Genomic DNA, 18,069 nt, shown 5'->3' with positions numbered 1-18,069 from the left:
GTTTCATTTGGTGCTCTTTATGGTTTCAGTGCAGATGATACCTGCAGTATGACTTCTTCTTTTGGCCAGGAACTTTTACTTCCCTAATGCAACAGGTCTGTTTCCATCACCTTTACATTTTGAGGTGCTGCAAGGATTTTCTTCTCTTCTCTTTTTTGACAGCTGGCATTCCAGACAACGATGTATTATTTTTTCTTTTCACTGTAGTCTAAAATCTGTCTAAACTGTGGCTTCATATTCTGCCTCAAACTCAGTACTTCTCACTTCCTGTCTGCCCAGGTGGAAGGAATATCTGTTCCCCAAAATACAAACAATCGCCTAATGGTAATATAAGAACCTTGCCAAATCTTTTGTGCCCTCTGGCTGGGAAAAGTAGCAGTTCTTTGGAAAAGCAAATAAAATATGTCTTTATCATCCCATTAAAGAGGACAAGTTGATTTTGTGTGTGAGCTAGTTAATTTTCATGTTTTTCCAGGCCGCCCTAAAAGCCTTTTTCTTGTAGTCTGGGTATTGTCTCCTCCAGTTTACAGCTTTATTATTGTATGTTTCATACAAACATGAACATCTGGAGAACATCTTCAGGTATAACTGCTGGGCACTGCAGAAAATATCTGGTGTGATCTGAAACAGGTTTTCTTCCATGAAAGTACACCCTTGGGACGGGGAAACTTCGAAGGTCTGTAATGGCATAGAGATCCTTTCACCTCCAGAACACCACTTCATTTTTGGCCTGGGTCTGTAACAGCCAGGATCCCTGGTGATTTCTTAGCTTTTCACTGTTTTCTGTGAAATAATTTGGTGCTGGTACCAGTTCACAGAAATCATTGTGCAAGTACCCTTGACAGCCTCAGCAATGCTGGCACTGATGAGGAGATTGAATTCCTCACTGTAGGGGCAATCCATTTGTATAAAGAGAGTAGTAAAGAGGTGGCAAGGTAGAGTAGAGAGTGGGGAAGAGGAAAGAGGAATTTGCATTTTGTCCCTTGCTCTTTGCCCCTCCTGTTCATCTTGAATTGCATGGATTTCCACCATGGCATGATCAGATCACAGTCAACTCAGGACAGTTAAAATAGCAGAGGCCTCTGAAACAGTGTGAAAATTCTTAACTTCATTGTGGTATGTAATGCCTTTACTTCAGTGAAACAAAGCTACTATAGATTCGAAGAGATGGAAAGGACTACGGTCTATTGAGTAAGATTCTTCAAAGTACTTGAGATAAAACATTTTCAACACTCATTGAAAACTTCCTGTGGGAATAGGATGCATTGGAAAAATCCCACTCCCCCAAATAGCAAGTACAAGGAATAAGAATCCTAAAGGCAGTGGACCAAAGTCTCAGAGGAGAGATCTGCCCACCTAAAGCACAGCACTGCTGATCCCTGCACTGTGCTGGGAGACAGTTGCCCAGGTTGCCTCTATGCATGCATTAGTGCCCCATTTTCACATATTCCTTTACATGCTGATGAAGACTCTTACAATTACAATGGGTTCATACACCTTTGCTGCTTCAGCCTTGCTGTATGGATTTTGAGGAAACTGATCATTTTATCGTGTTACTAATTTGAACAATTTCTAGGAAAAAAAATCTGAACTTTTTTTCCTGATCTGAACAAATTCTGAACAATCTCTAGAATTTGTTGACTCCATAGTATCACCTTCAGTCCTGCGGGCTAGCACCAGCTTAAGCAGTCACAAGTGACCATGAATTCAGCATTCTCTGTTGAGAAATTACAATTTTATCTTTGTTTGGCTAGAACTTTTAGTAATCTGCCAACTCAAAATCATTGCCTAATATATCGTTAGAGAGAGAATATGTTCCAGTGTACTTCTGTGGCATGTAAGCAGCTCCTAGCAGAGCTTGGGCATTCCAGCATCCTGCAGAGGAAGGAAAGCTGTGCCTCAAATCATTTATATTGCAGATTTTCTTTTCAAATAAAATATTTTTTGTTTTTCAAGGTCAGACACTTGGGGCTGTTCAGGTCACAAGACGCCAGAGGCTGTTTACTTTGGAAAACAAGGACAGCAGTGGTGGGAGGTACCCTAAAAGCAACACCCAAACCTAATGTTTTAAACCAAACACCAGCCTGGCCAAAGGGCAGCTTCACTCATCCTTACAGACACCATGACATAGAGGGAGAGAGTCCAAGAGCTGACTGACGTACATGCAACAGGAATAATATTTGGTATTCTTACTTATGAACTCAAATACCTCAAAGCATGTGGGAGATCCTCAAATGAGAGGAATAAATATTTTGCATTAACTGCAGCCAATGTTTACAGTGGAAAGTGATTTCTCCAAAGGCTGAAACAGTGCCCAGTAGTGGGTTGTATCTAAAAGCATTTTGGTCATACAGGAGCAGCACTTTTCCTACACCCAGATGCCAAGTGGGATGGTAGGTTTTCCTCTGCTTTTTGGGTGTTTTATTTCATCTTTCAGTTGGGTGAACTATTCAGGCTATGTAGATTTCTCCAAGCCAGCTTTCCTTCTAAGTCATTAGTGGAAAAAAATAGAAGAAATGAATCTTTGAAATGTTGATATAGAGTGTCAAGAAAAGAAAAAAAAAACAGTGTGAAAAGTTCCTACTATTAGTACAAATGGAGGCGCTTTTGTATACTGTTCTGTTTCCCTTTTGAATTGCATTGCAGAGCAGGGATTGACCAAGCGGGACGCACAGCTTCACCTCTCGATGCTCGCTGGCCAAGGCAGTTCTTGGTAAGGGTATAGGAGCTGTCATATGAGAACCCAGTGCAGCTGAAAAGTCACCATCTCCTATAGGTTCTTGAATTTATTCTGGAGAAAACATGCGTCTCCAGCCATATTCATCCCTATCTGGGTGGCCATGCATGAGTATATAACATTGTTTAAATATATATGTGACTTTTGGTATGTGGATTTTTTCATCCTTGCTTTTTCACCACAAACCAAAATTGCCATAGATAGCTACTTTCACTCTGTGAAGACATTTGTTTCCTGCCGATGTTTAATTAGTAGATATATTCTGTAAGTCAAATTAGAGGGCAAAAATAAAAGTCAGTTTTAGATGATTCAGCCCATTCTTAACCAATAAAATGGTGTTTAGAAATGTTAAACTGTAATAAAAATCCACATCTATGTAGACTCACCTAGAGTTTCACAACAGCCGTGAGGATAGAGTACATAGCTTCCTATTTCAAATGTCTTCAAAACACCCCTTTAAAGAATCTCTATTAGGTGTTAGGAGTACAGAGTCTGTGGCATCCAGTTACACAATTTTGACCATTTGAAAAAGGTGAATAATATAGATTTTAGAAGCATACTGTGAATGGAGTACTATTTTACCCCTGAAAATACACATTTCTTCCAGGAGTGTAAAAGTGAGGGGAGCATTTAGACCACCAATGCAGGAAACACACATCTCTTTTCTCCAATGACTAAACGAGACTAATGAGAGCTATCAAACTTGCTAATGATTCAGGGAATGCCTTTCAGTGCCTTGCATTGGTAAAACTTAAGTGTCTTCTAGAGTTACTTCTGATTTACACCAATGCAAATAAGGCGCAGCATCAGTATAACACCATGCTCCAAGCGCTCATAACAGCTGCCAGTCAATGTGGAGAAGCAAATCCACCAGCCCTAGGAGAGGCGCATTTAAACTGCTACGCATAGGCTCAGTTACCTGGAGCCTTATCTAGTGGATACATTTCTGAATTAACTACGTTTTAAACCACTGACTCTCCGGAAAAAGAAATACGAACTCTGCCAGTTTTTGCAAGGGAGGAAAGGGCAAAATGGCAGGACTAAGCCCCTGGTCTGGGAGCCTGTCCTCAAACCCTGCCGGGTTCGCAGGCAGCCAAGGAGAGTCAGGGAAACCTCTCTGGCAGATGGATCACAAAGGTAAGTCACCAACATTTGCTTTCCAAATGCATATGCTGTCCTGGGTAATGTATAATTTCAATGTGTTTGTCATTATGCAAAGAAAAATCTGAACTCTATTCCACTCCATCCAGGAACCAAACAGCTTGTTCTTATCACAATTAGTGGGCCAAGCAGTCAGCTGGATGAGGCCTGTAAAAGAGGAAGCCTGGGACTGTTTACAAGATAATACTTGCAGAATGCCTTTGAATCAGCTGAGGGAACCACTGCTTTTAAAAGCCAGACATTAGCTAAGAATATTTATATTTTGAGAGTAACAAGATAACTTGGAATAAAATGCTCACCTCCAGCTCACAAAGCATTTTCATGCCCAAGATTGTATTACAGTTTCAGAAATTCACAGCAAAGGCTCCAGGTTTGTTTGAAGACATGCATGAAGAATTATATGGTGAAACGTTTCATTCTGGCTGTGAAAAAAGTTAATTCAAAACAACTAAAATGTCAGCCATAAAGATGTACAACATTTTTCAGGAAGCCTTGTCCACCCTGAACAAATGTTTTCATAAAAAACAGCCTGCCCATAATAATCACTGTTATTGAAAAGACATCCCAAGGTTGCTGTATGGAAATATGTTAAATATGTTCTGAAATTCAATCTAATATAATTTCAACATTAGAGCTCATTCATAATTCTGTATTAAAAGGCTATGCAATTTTCATGAAATATGTCTGTCTGCGTAATCGTGAATGCTGAATATTGTCATGGCTTTCCAGGAATTTTCAACCTCAATGCAGAGGAAAGAAAACTCTTCCAACTGGACTTTTACACCACTGAGAAGAAATAACAATAACAGCTCTACATTTAAAATAAACATTTCTGGAAAAATACTATCTTTTAAAAGAGGCTGTAGTCTGAATTTCAAGCTACTGGTAATATGACCCAGAGGCTTCAAATATGCGTATGGTTACAACCCCTTGCTTTGTGCAGCACTAGGGACAAACAGGCCCGTTAGGAAGGAATCTGTCTACTAACACCTAGAATCAGAAAATGATCCCTTCAGATAGAATTAGCATGAACCCTATAAATATTTTGATTCTGGCCCCCCAGATTTACAACTGGATGTAGATGTTACTCTGACTATCTGGTCAAGTCCTACCGGTACTTGCTAATTCTTTAGTGCAGCCCAGCACCACAAGTGTACATTGCATCGCAGAAGTGGACGGGTAAAGAGAAAGTTATCAGCCTCACCATAAAACTGGTGTGCTTGCATGAGGAGTACGGTAGCTGCTCGTCATGAATTTCTTTGTGTTTGTAATTTTTTAAAAGAATCAAAGCTTAATAAAGTAGTACTTGCACACACAAAAAGGTGAGGAGTGGGAAAACTTTGCTTCTCTCTCTAATGTTCCTATTCACTGATGGGTCTTTGATATTTTTTCTTTTTATGAACAAACTTTTTTTATTAGTGGAATATTGCTGGTTCAGTGGCATGCCTTTAAAGTGATAGGAAAAATTATACAACTGGGATCTCAATTATTCAGCACAGCCATTTTAATTCTTCGTGTTATTTGATCCAGTACAAGGTAATATATGTCTTATTTCCAAATAGAATACAATTCTCACTATATTCATCATAGATCGATGTCTGCTTTTCCATTTGCCAGAGACATGAAAGTTTATGATTCAAAGAGTGCCATTCAGGCTGCCCTACTTGTGGACAACTCTACACACCCTGCCAGTGCCTGGCTGTCACTGGGCAAAGTGTGCACTGGAGCAGGACTGGCCTCTTCCCAAGAGGACAGAAGAGGAAAAAGAAAGAGAGCAGGCAAGGGCAAGGGAAGGGGAAGGGGAGAAAGAAAAGGGAGATCTGCCCTATTGGCCTTGCTTAGGCTGAGCTTCACCCCGGGGTGAAACATCAGTGTGTGGGCAGTGAGCACCACCTCCCTATGGCTGTCAGCAGGAGGTCCTGCTCCCCTTGTCCTGCCCCCGCTCCCGCCTGCCTCTTCCAGCCTGCTGGTACTTTGAGCAATTTCGCTTTCTGAAGCCACAGAAGACTAACCCCACAAAAAAGGAGTGAGTCGTTTGGACAGCTGAGCTGAACTGACCCGCCAGTGTGGTGAGATGAGCACTTGATCTGGTGGCCCAGTGCAGAGGGAAGGAGGAGCAGGGCCAGGGAGACAGGAGAGGACAGGGGAGAGGACAGGTCACTCCTAATGTTAGTGATAAGTTGCCGTGCTGTAAGACATAACTTTACCCTTAGACCCTCTGCTTCTCTTTCACCCATCTATATAAAGAGCTAGCAAAACCCTTCTCCCTCATGCTAATAAAATATCTTGAAAGATATTTTGAAAGATAATTTGAAAGCGTCCAATGAGAGTGTAAACCTGGTGTTAATTGCAAAAGCGAGTGTCCCTTCAGTGAGTTCAAGAAAGGTACATGCACTCCAGACATATGCCAGCTCTATACTATCAGGTCTGCATGATGTGAAAAATCTTTATCTGGCTTCAGCCATTCATACCTGAAAGCCACTGCTGTGCAAAGATTTGCGCTATAAGCTCTGTGTGGTCCAGCCCACAGTTACTGATGATCCTGGGTAGGTATCAGCATCTACCTCTTGAGCATTTCCCTCCATCTGGTGCTCACGGGAAAGACAAACCCTGCTGGCTACATAAGAAAATCCTTTGGAAATTTTTCCCTCTGAATTAATACACGTGTACAACAATCTAACTTCGGTTGGCCAAGAAGCATGAAAGAAAGAAGCTTTTGCCTCACAAAGCTGTGACTACCACCATGATGCACTTAGGAGATTTCAGGTAGACTGTTCACCTCTTGGATTTTATGATTCCTTTGAAAGTAGGTTTATTCTTGGTTCTTTGGTAGTAAAAGTATGCTGTGAAAGTTTGAGTATCTTTAAGAGAAAAGACAAAGGCTGAAGCTTGGCAGCAGAGTGCTCACAGCCACTTTCCAAGCTGGGAAAGGAGAGGCTCCACACACACACTGCCTGTGAATTAGAGGTGTTGGCTGGCAGTCAAATGACATTAGATGGTGACAGGACTCCTATGAGATGTCCCTAGAATTAGAAGCTCACTCATTCTGTCATTTCTTAGTTTTTTTAATATGCTTAACTCCAAGCACTATTTGCTCGGACCTGAGCTAAGAACAAAGCTATTGTATTTAAATGGACCAGTATTTTCTGGGTCAGGAACACATCAGTGGGTTTACCTGAGTTAAGGAACCTTTGAAAATAACTGCTCCAAAGCCCTTTAGACCTGGTGTAACAGCGGCAAACAGGGCCCTGGGGGGACTGGGACTAACCTGAGAAATCATTCAAATATCTGCCTTTCTGTGTACAGCAGGCTTGTTTCTCACACTTTCAAATGAACAGGCTGCTTCCCATCTGTGTAGCTATCAGAGTAAGATTTTATCTGTTTTCATCTCAAACTGCTTCTTTGTCAAAAGCCAAAGTGTCCTGACAGATGGCCTGGTTCCTGTGAGATTTGTTAAATCAAGATGATACTGAGAAGATGGCTAGGGGACAGTGGTTCACTGTTTCTTACAGTACAAGCACTAGAAGAAGGTTTAGTGGAAACAAGAGGCAGGACCTTTCCATCCAACGCAGAGCTGCTCTGTGGGACTCACTGCTGTGGGATGTTGTGGGGACACAAGCACACATGAATTCCAAAGGGATTAGGTAAAATTATGGAGCATAAATTCAGGTATGAACGATTTAAAAACAGTGATACAGGTGCAAACACGAGCTGAGACATTCTCTAAGCCACTGACTGCTGGAAGTTGGGAGGTTAGAGTGGAAAAAGGATGATAAGTTTCCTCATTTCTTACAAATGTTCTTTAAGCAGCCACCACTGGCACTGGTGGGAGAGAGGGACTAAGTGAGAGGGGTGTTGAAGGCTTGAGGAGAGGAATGTAATTTGGCGAGATGCTGAGCACTGTTGGCTCAGGACAAATGTTGGTGAGCTTTGTGCCAGCCTTGCTGAAGGACTGCCGTTCCATGCTCATAGCCTTTTTTCCTAAGCAAGCATATTAATCACTGAACGTCATCCCTGTACCTGACTATGCCAGCATTGTATTCGCTTTACAGCTCTGGAATGCGTGCTTGATCTTTTTAAAATAATGGCTGGTCTGTACTGCAAAATAAAAGGACCAAAACACATTGCACTGTTTTTGTTTTTATCAATGAATATTTCTAGCCCAGCTGGCAGATGTTTAAACTAATCCGAATATACGCAATGCTTTGCAAAGGTGTGTGAGGGTTGGATCCCACAGCACTGAAGTTTTGCAATGGTTTTCAAGGGCCCTCTTTAAAAAATGTTCCCGTGCTAATGTTAGTAGATAGTGAGTTCTGTAAGTCATGCTAATAATGGAAAATATTTTAATAGCCTTTTTCACACCTTCTTGCAGGGGCGTTTACAAACAGATCTATATATTTTCATATAAATGTTTGAAGAGCTTTATGCTGAAAATACTCTTTTCTTACTCTAGCAATAGGGAAAGGGCTTTAATAGCTGTGGCATTACATGGCACTGGCATCCTGAATGTGATAATTATGGGATACAGAAACTCCAGACTCTAGCACTGTAAAGCTTTTCTGCATCTAATTCCATGTTTACATGGAGAACACCTGAGACTTTAACTTATGGTTGTACCAACAAGGAACAAGTGGGCAGCAGTGATCTACAATGATCTAATCATGTGAGGTAGCCTCTTCAATCTACAGGAAGCCACTGCATCATTTCAAAGGTAAGTGAACATGGCCCTTAAAACTGTGAAGCCTCCCAAAGCCTCTGCCCTGAAACAGGCAACTCGCTGCTCCCTGATGTTTCTGCTGGACACGTGGTCTCTGGTGGTCAAGACATGTTCCTGAGAGGCTGCCCAGACAAGGAAGTCACTAAGGAGCACTGTATTTATAAAACTTTTTTGTTGTTGTTGTTTTTTGTTTTTTTTGTAGAGAGTCTAGAGGCTGCCCTAAGATAACATTTCTTAGTGAGGATCTGAGACAGAGGATTTCACAGTTAGCTTCCCTGGGTTAGAAGGGGAAGGTGGATGAGGACTGGTGGGGGAGGGAAGTGATCTTCTACAGCATTTGATGTACTTGATTTGTGAGCCTGTATGCAGCTCTAGGATCGCACACTACTTTTAGAAGTTCTGTGCACTGAGAGAAGCACAAGGACTTCAAAACATGCTTCACATGATTTCATCTCAAATTATTAATAAACGCGGATGCTCTTGGGTGGTAAGCTTTGCCTGTAAAACTGGAGGAGGAAGGAGGAACACAGTGAGAAGGAAAAAAAATTAAAAGCCACATAAATGGAAACAGATGGACTCATACATTTTACAGTTTGCCTGTTTTTCTTGTGTGTTTGGAAAGACTGAGCAAGTGAGGGCAGCCCGGGCTCAGCTCTGCAGCCACCCAGTCGAGGACGGGGCGAGGAGGGAAGTCTGCTGGTGTTGCAGCACCCGTCGCTCGTGGGGTCTCCCGCAAGAAGAGCAGTATCTGTGTGCTGACCAGATCTGAGCAGGTGGAAACCTTTCCACCTCCTGGTTTGTGGCCTTTCCCCACCTGACTGTCTTCCCACTGTCTGTCTTCTGCATTGACTTTCAGGCATTTGCTGAGTGTATTAACTGGTCTGTGGATCTCTGAGTCACAGAGAAATGCATACTTTTGCATCTGGAGCTATGTGCTAGTTTTCATCATATGGATATATGTCAACATGTCACTTTAAAGTAGTTCAAATAAGAGAGATGGGGGAATAGATGAGGAGGAGGGAGGCAGGAAACATGTCATAAATCCACAGAGAGGAGGACTCTGAAGTAAGAGAATTAAAGACTCTGGAAAACACATAAAATCTGCCATAGAGAGGGCACTGTCAATGCATACTGTCAATTGTAGTTTGCTTTTTATTTCCCAGTGTGCAATATGGTATAAAAAAAATGTTCCCATTTACTAGATGATCCATGAAAGCACTTATTTCGTATGAGATTTATTTTTCATATTAATAGACTTGGCATTGCCAGACTCTGGTGGAGCTCAGTCACTGTTGGGGTAAAAAAGGCCATGCCTCTCCCCACACGTGGAGGCAAACCCAGGTCTGTGGGTGCCACCAGCACCTGCCTCTCCCAGGGACTGCTTCTCTGAAGTGTTGTTATAAGCACAATGGCCATCTCTTTTGTTTTCCCTTTTGGTTTAAATAGAGCTGAACTGAGGAATGCAGCGTTAAATAAGAAATTATGGAGAAAAATCAGACTGAAATAATTTTCCTCCAAAAAAATCCCCCTCATAATCATCAAATATGTAAGGCTTCACACTTTCTCATGTTGCTATTTTCAAAGGACAGAGAAAAATTGAATCCACTCAAATATTGCAAAGAGTCAAACACTACGAAGAGTTTCTGTAGACATGTATCCCCCTGTAGAGATCTGAATTTCCCTCAAAAGTCAGAATATTAAGCAACCTGAAGCTTGTGCTTTTAGACAGAGATCTGAGAGATAGGAACACCCTGACTTGCCTGAAAGTGACTGGTGAAAGGAGAAATTGCTAAGCTATCAAGCATCAGACTTCTCTCTCGCAGCCAACCCTGCTCTCATTCAACCATCTCTGCCACTTTCATGGGACTTAACATGTCCAAAATGGGGAGCAGGCCTCCAAGCTCTTGCTGAAAGATTTGATGATACTAGCGAAACAGGGGGAAGAGGATTCACACTGTGCAACCAACTTTAAACATGATGAAAATCATTTCCCTGCAAAAGTTTATGAGCTGGGACATCCCAGCCTGTGAGGTGGACTTCCTACCGACAGGCAGTGTGCTTTTCACTGTGCCTCCTCATCTTACTTCTTGGCCTCACTGCATGGTAACGAGAACACACACCAGCAGTTTTGGTTGCAGTTGATTGCACTAGGATTGAATTTGCATTGCTCACACTACCACATGGTGAATCTACAAGATATTCTTCCAGACTTGAGTATTATGCCATTGAGATGTAAGGAAAGAAGAGCTGGTTGCATTTGAGATTCCTTTTAGGAACCTAAAACCCAGACAAATGCAGTCCCTCAGCTACCCATTTTATTTACTCTTCTCCACCTAGCATAATGTAAGAGCTATTTCTGCAGTGACAGGATTTTTATTGCTTCAGTTTTGCTGCCAGTCTATGCATAATGTATAAATGGTGTGAAACGGAGGGGAAAGAAATAGAGGGGAAGCACAAGGAGCAAAGCAAACGTCTTCAGGAGGGTAGAGAGCATACTGAGAAGCACTCATCTGCCCTTTTGAACTAGATATACTGTCCTTTTAGCTTTGCATAACAGTCCTGCTTCCAGAATTGCCCTTTCTCTATTTGTTGAGAGCCACAGAAGTTAATAACGCCTCTGAGTTCCTTCCAGTTACAACTTCTGTTCTGCACATCCTTCATCATCTCCACCCATGTGGAACGGGCTTTTAACTTTGAGGCATTTAAAAAGTACAGACACATTTGTCTCCAGATGAGCAGGCTGCTACATATTGAGATTTTGGATGAATTTCTCCCAGTTATGGGATGTTAGGAGGAGCTGTTTCATTCATTTGATGGCTCAAATCATGCAAGGGGTCAGATTAGATCATCACAGCTTCCTCTTATGGTCTTCTGAGCTCTGAGGTGATGTTTGTTCAACAAAATCTTAAAGTGCTCTGAAATCCAGCAGGGTATAATGACCCATATTGTTATCTGCCAGACCATTAGTGTCAGCAAGTCCATTTGTACAGAAGGAACGATGGGATCTCTGGTCCCTGTCAAGGTGAAAGTCAAAATCCCAGCTAAAGCTTCACTTGGGAGAGCTGGCAATCCTGGCAAGCTCCCAACGTCAGGCCGAGACACAAGACGAAGTACCTCAGGAGGACACGTGGCACTGCCATGTTGTCAGCCCCTTATTCACTTGTCCTGTCAGCTTTCCCAAGGGACAAGCCACCCAAGTAGTGAGCCTGAAGCACTCTGTTTCTGCCATGAGAGCTGCTGAGGTCACAGCTTGAGAGGATGTGGTTACAGGTTGAAAATATTACAAGGGCAAGGGTACCTAGTTCGTGCCTTGGAGGTCTTTCTGGCTTCCTCTCACTCCATCCACCTACTCAAGGCAACAGCAGGCTTTCAGGACCATTGTACAAATGCAGCTGTAGCTGAGAAATGGAGCTGAACAGTGAAAAACCCCCCAGGGCTCCCAATTCCTAACCAGAAGTGCAGCACAACTGCTTCATAGGTTGGGTGCAATCATGGCTCTCCGACTGTGGAAGACATGTGCTGAGAGGGCTTTGCACAGAGTGGCGAGGCAGGGCAAGGACAGTGCCCTTCCAGCACTCCTCGCAGTGAGAGCGGCTGCTGAAGCAGCATGAAGGGGCTTCCTGGCTCCAGCTGAGGGAAGAGCAGCAACAGCAAGGGACCCCTCACCGTGGCACCATGGCTTGCTGGGTTGTGCCTTGAGGCTAAAGCTGGCAGCACTCCCTTGAGGACTAGACATGGCTCTGCTGTGTGAACAGTGGGGCTGGAGGGCTATGCTGGGACTGAGAAATGAGAATGAGTGGTTGGAGAAGAAAGAAGCAACATGATATTATTTGCCTGTTAATCAGGAAATAGAGTAAATTCAGCCAAGAAAAGTGCATTTCCCTGTTACAGGGCTGCACATTCCTGGGCTTATCCAGGTTCATTCTGCATTTCCTTTTCCTTGGTACGTTTCTCTTTGTGCCACAGGCAGACCTGTGCTTGCAGGGAAATGCCATAGCCTGCAAAGGTACATAGTGATCCCAGCAACTTTGGGCAGGGGCTCAAAGACACTTACTCCTTTGCCAAGAATAAAATCATCCTAAGTATATTGAACTGAACCCTCCTGACTGCTGACAACACCTGGCAGAAGTGTTGCAATGTTGAGAACACCCCATTCTTGCTGCATCCCAGCTGGAGACCAGACAGGCAAAAGTAACACTTCGAAAAAAATCTCTCCCTTGAGCTGGAGGCATATGCCGTCATTTGCCTATTTTCCAGTTCCTTTGACATCTAACTTGCAATGTCTATAGGAGTGCAGCTGCTTCAGCATTTTCTGGAAAAGCTGTGCTCCCTCTATGGGAGAGAAATGAGAGCTCTTGCTTGCAGCCAGCCTATTTCCAATGTTTTTAAGAGCTGCTTAGCCAAAATTTCACTGTCGCTTCGTTTCTTCAGCTTCAGTGATCTGATTGTATAAATAGCAGTAGGCTGCTGCTGTGACTGTACTTTTGGAAGGAGCACCCTGGAGGAAGGGTTTTAGCAGGCTTTCATGGCTTTTTGTTTGGAGCCAGGATCAGGGGTGAGAGAGGCAGGGCCAGAGAGCAGGCAACCGGGGAGCCGAACCAGGCATTAGGTTGAAGAGTCTTTTGCTTTGAGGTCTCTGGTAGGAGATTCCCAGTGAGTTTTGTATATCAAGGACTTATGGGATGAGCCGCGGACGGTGGGGATGGGAAGAGGCACGAGGATTGGATTTGGATTTTTTTTTCAGGCCCCACTGGCAGCTGCGGTGGGGCTGCCCCACGGCGGCGACTCTCCGGGACACCCAGCTCTACGGGGCGGCCACGGCACATCCCCTAGGCTGCCCGTGGCTGGGGTGGGTGCCAACTGTTCGGGAAAACAGGACTTTTTGGAAACAAGTGCAGACACGTGTCTCCATCGCTGTCTTTGCCTCCTAATTGAGCTCGCCTGTGGTACTGTGCGTTTTTTGGTTAAAATGTGGAATAAACAGTGTATATGGATGTCTTTACATGTGCATGTTGAGTCTGTTGTTCCAGTGCAAAAAGGGCTGAGAGGAAAAAACAAGCACTTATCCCCCAAGGCCCCGAACCCCTCTGAGCCCCCACCATGGGACTGGAGCGGCGCGGGAAAGGTGCCGGGGCAGGAGGGCCCGGGGTGCCCGTTTCCGCATGGGGCTGGGGCGGCTGCTGCAGAGGGTCCCGCTGAGGTCCCCAGGTCTGGGCGCGTTTGCCAATTACAGCCCCCAGCCCTCTGGCACGTAGCCCAGTCCCAAGAAATATAAACCAAAGAAGCATAAACAGATGATTACATGAAAAATATATCATGATTAGCCAGATAGATCCCAAATGTTTGTTCTGTAAACTGCAACAGGCAGCACAAGTGCTCTTTGCAGCTGTAGTTTCTCATCTTATTTGTGTAAGTGTGCCATTAAGCTTAGACATGGGCAAAATAATCTTTCCTTGATTCTCACTTAAGAAGCTGCTTTAAAAATACATTATATCAATGTTTGATTAAACCCTTTTGTGACTGGTATTATACTGTAAACTGGTTCTCACTTAATAGAAAAGCTTTGTGCACTTTTTTCTCCTGGGTCACTTCCTTTCTTCTCTGAAGTCAGTAAAGTGGTTTGTTTTGTGAATGAAAGCTGGATGCCTTTAGCGAGATGGCATTAACACTGACCTCTGATCATGCATTGAATTCCTGCCCAGCGGGAGGCAGGGTTGGAGGAAAAGGTTAGTTCATTGATGGTCAGGACCTGCTGAGCACAGGGCTGTTAACCTGCCTGGAAAGGGAATTGCTCAGAGGGCTTTCCCCTTTCTTGGATTATCCCAATGAAGCCATCCTTCTCGCTGTTTAGTTTTAACCATCTGCTGGAAAGATGGGTCTGATTCATCTCAGCTCGGTAGGGAATTTTTTTTTTAATATGTAAAATGGCATCTGCCAATAAATTGAGGCGGGGGAGGGCGGAATACATTTTAATTTTCCTATTGCTACTGCCTGTATCAGAGAGGACTCTCTCAATTCACAGCATGAAACATTTAACAAGGACAAGACTAAAAATCAAAAACCAAACTCTTCCGGCCATTTCCCAAGAAATGCATCAGATTTTATACTGTTTGTTTCCTAAAATATATTCTGGAAGAGGGGTAACTGGGAAAAGAAAAATTTTGTGAAGTTGACTGTCAACAGCATCTTACAACAGTTAGTGCATGAGAGTTGTTCTGAGGGAGACCTGTCTGTAATTTATGATGCTACAAGACTTTGAAAAAGTATTGTGTAAAAATAGCAACTTTTCGTTTGCTAGAGCAGCACTTCCACTTTTATCTGCTGAATAGGGTGATAAAATCTGTGGTCTGATTTTTAGAGCTGGAGAGGACCCAGAGTGAGAGTTAAAACCCAGAAAGTTGACACAGGCACAACTGGAAAACACACTGTTAAGTTTCTCTCCTTTTTGTCTTCTTAGACAAAGCTCTTCAGAGCCAAGGCAGCACTGGGAAAATAAGCTGCAACTGCTCTCATTTTTATATCATGAAAAAAATTATTCACTAATTCCCTCCCTCTTCTTCATTTTTCCCCTACCACTTTGGGTAGCAATTTGCTTCTGCTGAGGGTGGAGGAGCAACAATATTGAGAGCAGAGCAAGAGTTTCCTACTCCAAGTTGAGTCGAACTGCAGCCATGGCAATTAGAAACGCAGTGTTTTATTTTAGCCTTCACACCAGCATCAGTCAAGAAGAAATCCATTAAACTCATTGGAATTACACCAGCATGAATCTGGTTTCATTAAGATTAAGCTCTAACTTTGCTGTCTGTTTTATTTGTAAATTGAGCAGATAGAAGTCACTGGGAGATCATTAAATCAGAACTCCGCAATTTTCATTTTCACTTTTTTTTGAGTAAAACCATACTTTGTTATCCTTGCCAGAGTCTACGAGGACTAGTTTGAACTACTCTCACCAGCTAAGACAACACGTCTTCTCTATAAGGTGAGCATGGTGAATGTAGCTTATCGATGCAGTTGTTTCTTTTTCTTTTAATTCACCTTCTGGCCTTTAAAAATTACTTTACTCAACAAAGGACAATAGGGCCAATCTAAATCCCATTAAAGTCAGCAGGAGTCTTTTCATTGACTTCAGCTGAAATTGGGCTGGGCCCAATAAGACTAGCTTTAAGAGTAAAAAATAGCAACTCATATAGACCTTTATCGTGCCCCCTGTTGCTTGATAACTGGCCTCCTGTCAAGTTCACTGGGACAGGATTGGGCCCATAAAGCCAAGAGAAACTATTATTGACCTAATCCTGCGAAACAAAGCTAATGAAGTATTTGCATTTCCTCTTTTAATCACACAGGCACATTTGAGAAGTCTTCATGGGTTCATGAATGTGGAAATGCTTCCAGCTGAACAGCTGGAATTCATCTTTGGGTTGCTTTACGCCCCAGAGTTTTCCCTTTTTAAAATACGAAGATGGCTGGGGGTAAAGGGCTCGAAGGGAAGAGGGAGCCTTTGGGGAAGAGGCAAGCAGAAGAAACGCATCCGTTCTCCCTTGCAAATTCTTGCACAGTGTGTAAAATCCCCCAAGTCTTGCTCCTGGCGTTACTGCAGTGGCAACACGAGGTCTCCATAGATGTCCTTATGCACCTCCTTCCCTCTTCGGCTGTCCTGCTCCATCTGTCTGCATGCACAGCATCATCCTGCCCCTTCGCGGTCGCCTTGCTCCTGGCCGGGGCAGCCCGGCTCCCGCCCTACGCCCCCTTCGCCCTCTCTGAAGAAAGTGCCCAGGTCTCCTCCAGCCGCCTGCTGGGCAGTGAGCCAAGCGGCACACGGCTCCGCTCTGCCCCAGTGGCCACTGGAGAGCAGGGCCAACTGTGTGGTTGCCTGTTGGCCTGATGGGAGAAGGTAGACCGTTTTTTGTTATTTCTTACACCTTGGGCCTGGGAGGCTGAACATTTGTTTTCTAAATAATGCCTAAAATATACCATAATATAAGGAAATTTCCACCAACTAGACAAATTCTCAGTCTATTTTATGATGCAGACCTTCCAGCAGCTCTGGACATGACACAAAGCTGATGTTTTTCTCTTTACTGTTTTTTATGATGCCTTTTTTTCCCCTTTCTTTCTATTTACCTTATAACAAATCTATCCGGAAAACGCTCTCTCTCTCTAGCATGCTGAATTGTTTCACCATCAAGAAAAAAGAAAGGTCTTGTGTCAGCTCTTTGAATTTCTGTTAAAACTACCACCTACTGTAGGTGGTTGTATGTTTTATTCTGGAGACCCTAGATCACAAATTTTCTTTAGGTTAAAAATAAATTCACTCGCTGGCATCTGCAGAGAACATTTTCCAATGTCAGAAAACTGCCCCACAGTCAGAGCAATTTGCAGCAGCCACCCAGAGAACTGTAGGCTTGATGCTGCAGACATGCTGCGAGACAGGACACAGCACCACTGCAAAGAGGCAGATGCCATTCATCACTCACCCTCATGTTGTGAACCCTTCCCTTACTTCTGCAGTATCTAAATTTATCCAGTCCCTTAAATATATATGGAATATATGTTAAAAGAGAACTCTCCAATATCCTCGGCTTGTCCCGGGGTGATGAGGAAGAGCCCCCTTCGACTCCTCCGGACACTCTTACCAGCAGTATTCAGTGCACTCTCCCAAATGCACTGCAGCATCAACATCAGTCACTTCAAAGAGCTCTTTCATGTACCACAGATTTTTTTATCCAGAAGGCACAAGCAAGAGGCAGATCTGGCTGGAACTGGCTTTATTCGGCTCGCCACTTGTGTGGCCTCCTGGAAAGGTCTCAGAAGAGTGCACAAACTTTCCATGCATTTCCAGCAAGCAGGTGTAAGATATAAAGCTTTTTCTGTCACCTGTTGTTAGCACTGCAAAGTAATTAATGGCTTTGTGTTGCTTTCAGGATTGTAAGTGCTACTGAGGGTAGGATTCCTCTCCTGTATGAACTGCAGAAAAGTGCTTTTCTCAGAGTGGGTCGGTGTGCAGAGACTGGCAGTTCCCACTTGTCTCTGCTGAGGCACAGGAGATGTCTCAGCACAGAGGAGGACACCGCAGCCTGTGTGCAGGAAACACCTGGGGACATGCATACCTGTTAACCCAGCTGGGAGATGCTCGCGGCGTGAGGAAAGGCACAGCTGTGGCTCTCCGTCCTTCCTTGATACACACACCCCAAACGGGCAGGCAGGGAGGCAGGAGGAGTGAGCCAAGTGGTGCCTCTCTTTGGGAAGACTTTGATTTGCGTGTCCTGGGCACAACTGATGGTGCAGGCTCACGGCAGCTACAGCTTCAGCGTTGTAGGTCTTTCTGCCCATTTCTTACTGCCTAACTTCAGGCAACAGAGCACAGCACCTGATTTAGGACCCTAATTATTGTAAGCTTCCTCTAGCATTTGAATCCCTGTTTGAGGGAGCCCCTGCTCTCCACTAACCCCAGAGG

The sequence above is a fragment of the Apteryx mantelli genome, chromosome 1 (assembly GCF_036417845.1).
Source record: "Apteryx mantelli isolate bAptMan1 chromosome 1, bAptMan1.hap1, whole genome shotgun sequence".
In the NCBI taxonomy this organism is placed as follows: Eukaryota; Metazoa; Chordata; class Aves; order Apterygiformes; family Apterygidae; genus Apteryx; species Apteryx mantelli.
This window is presented reverse-complemented; position numbering follows the sequence as displayed.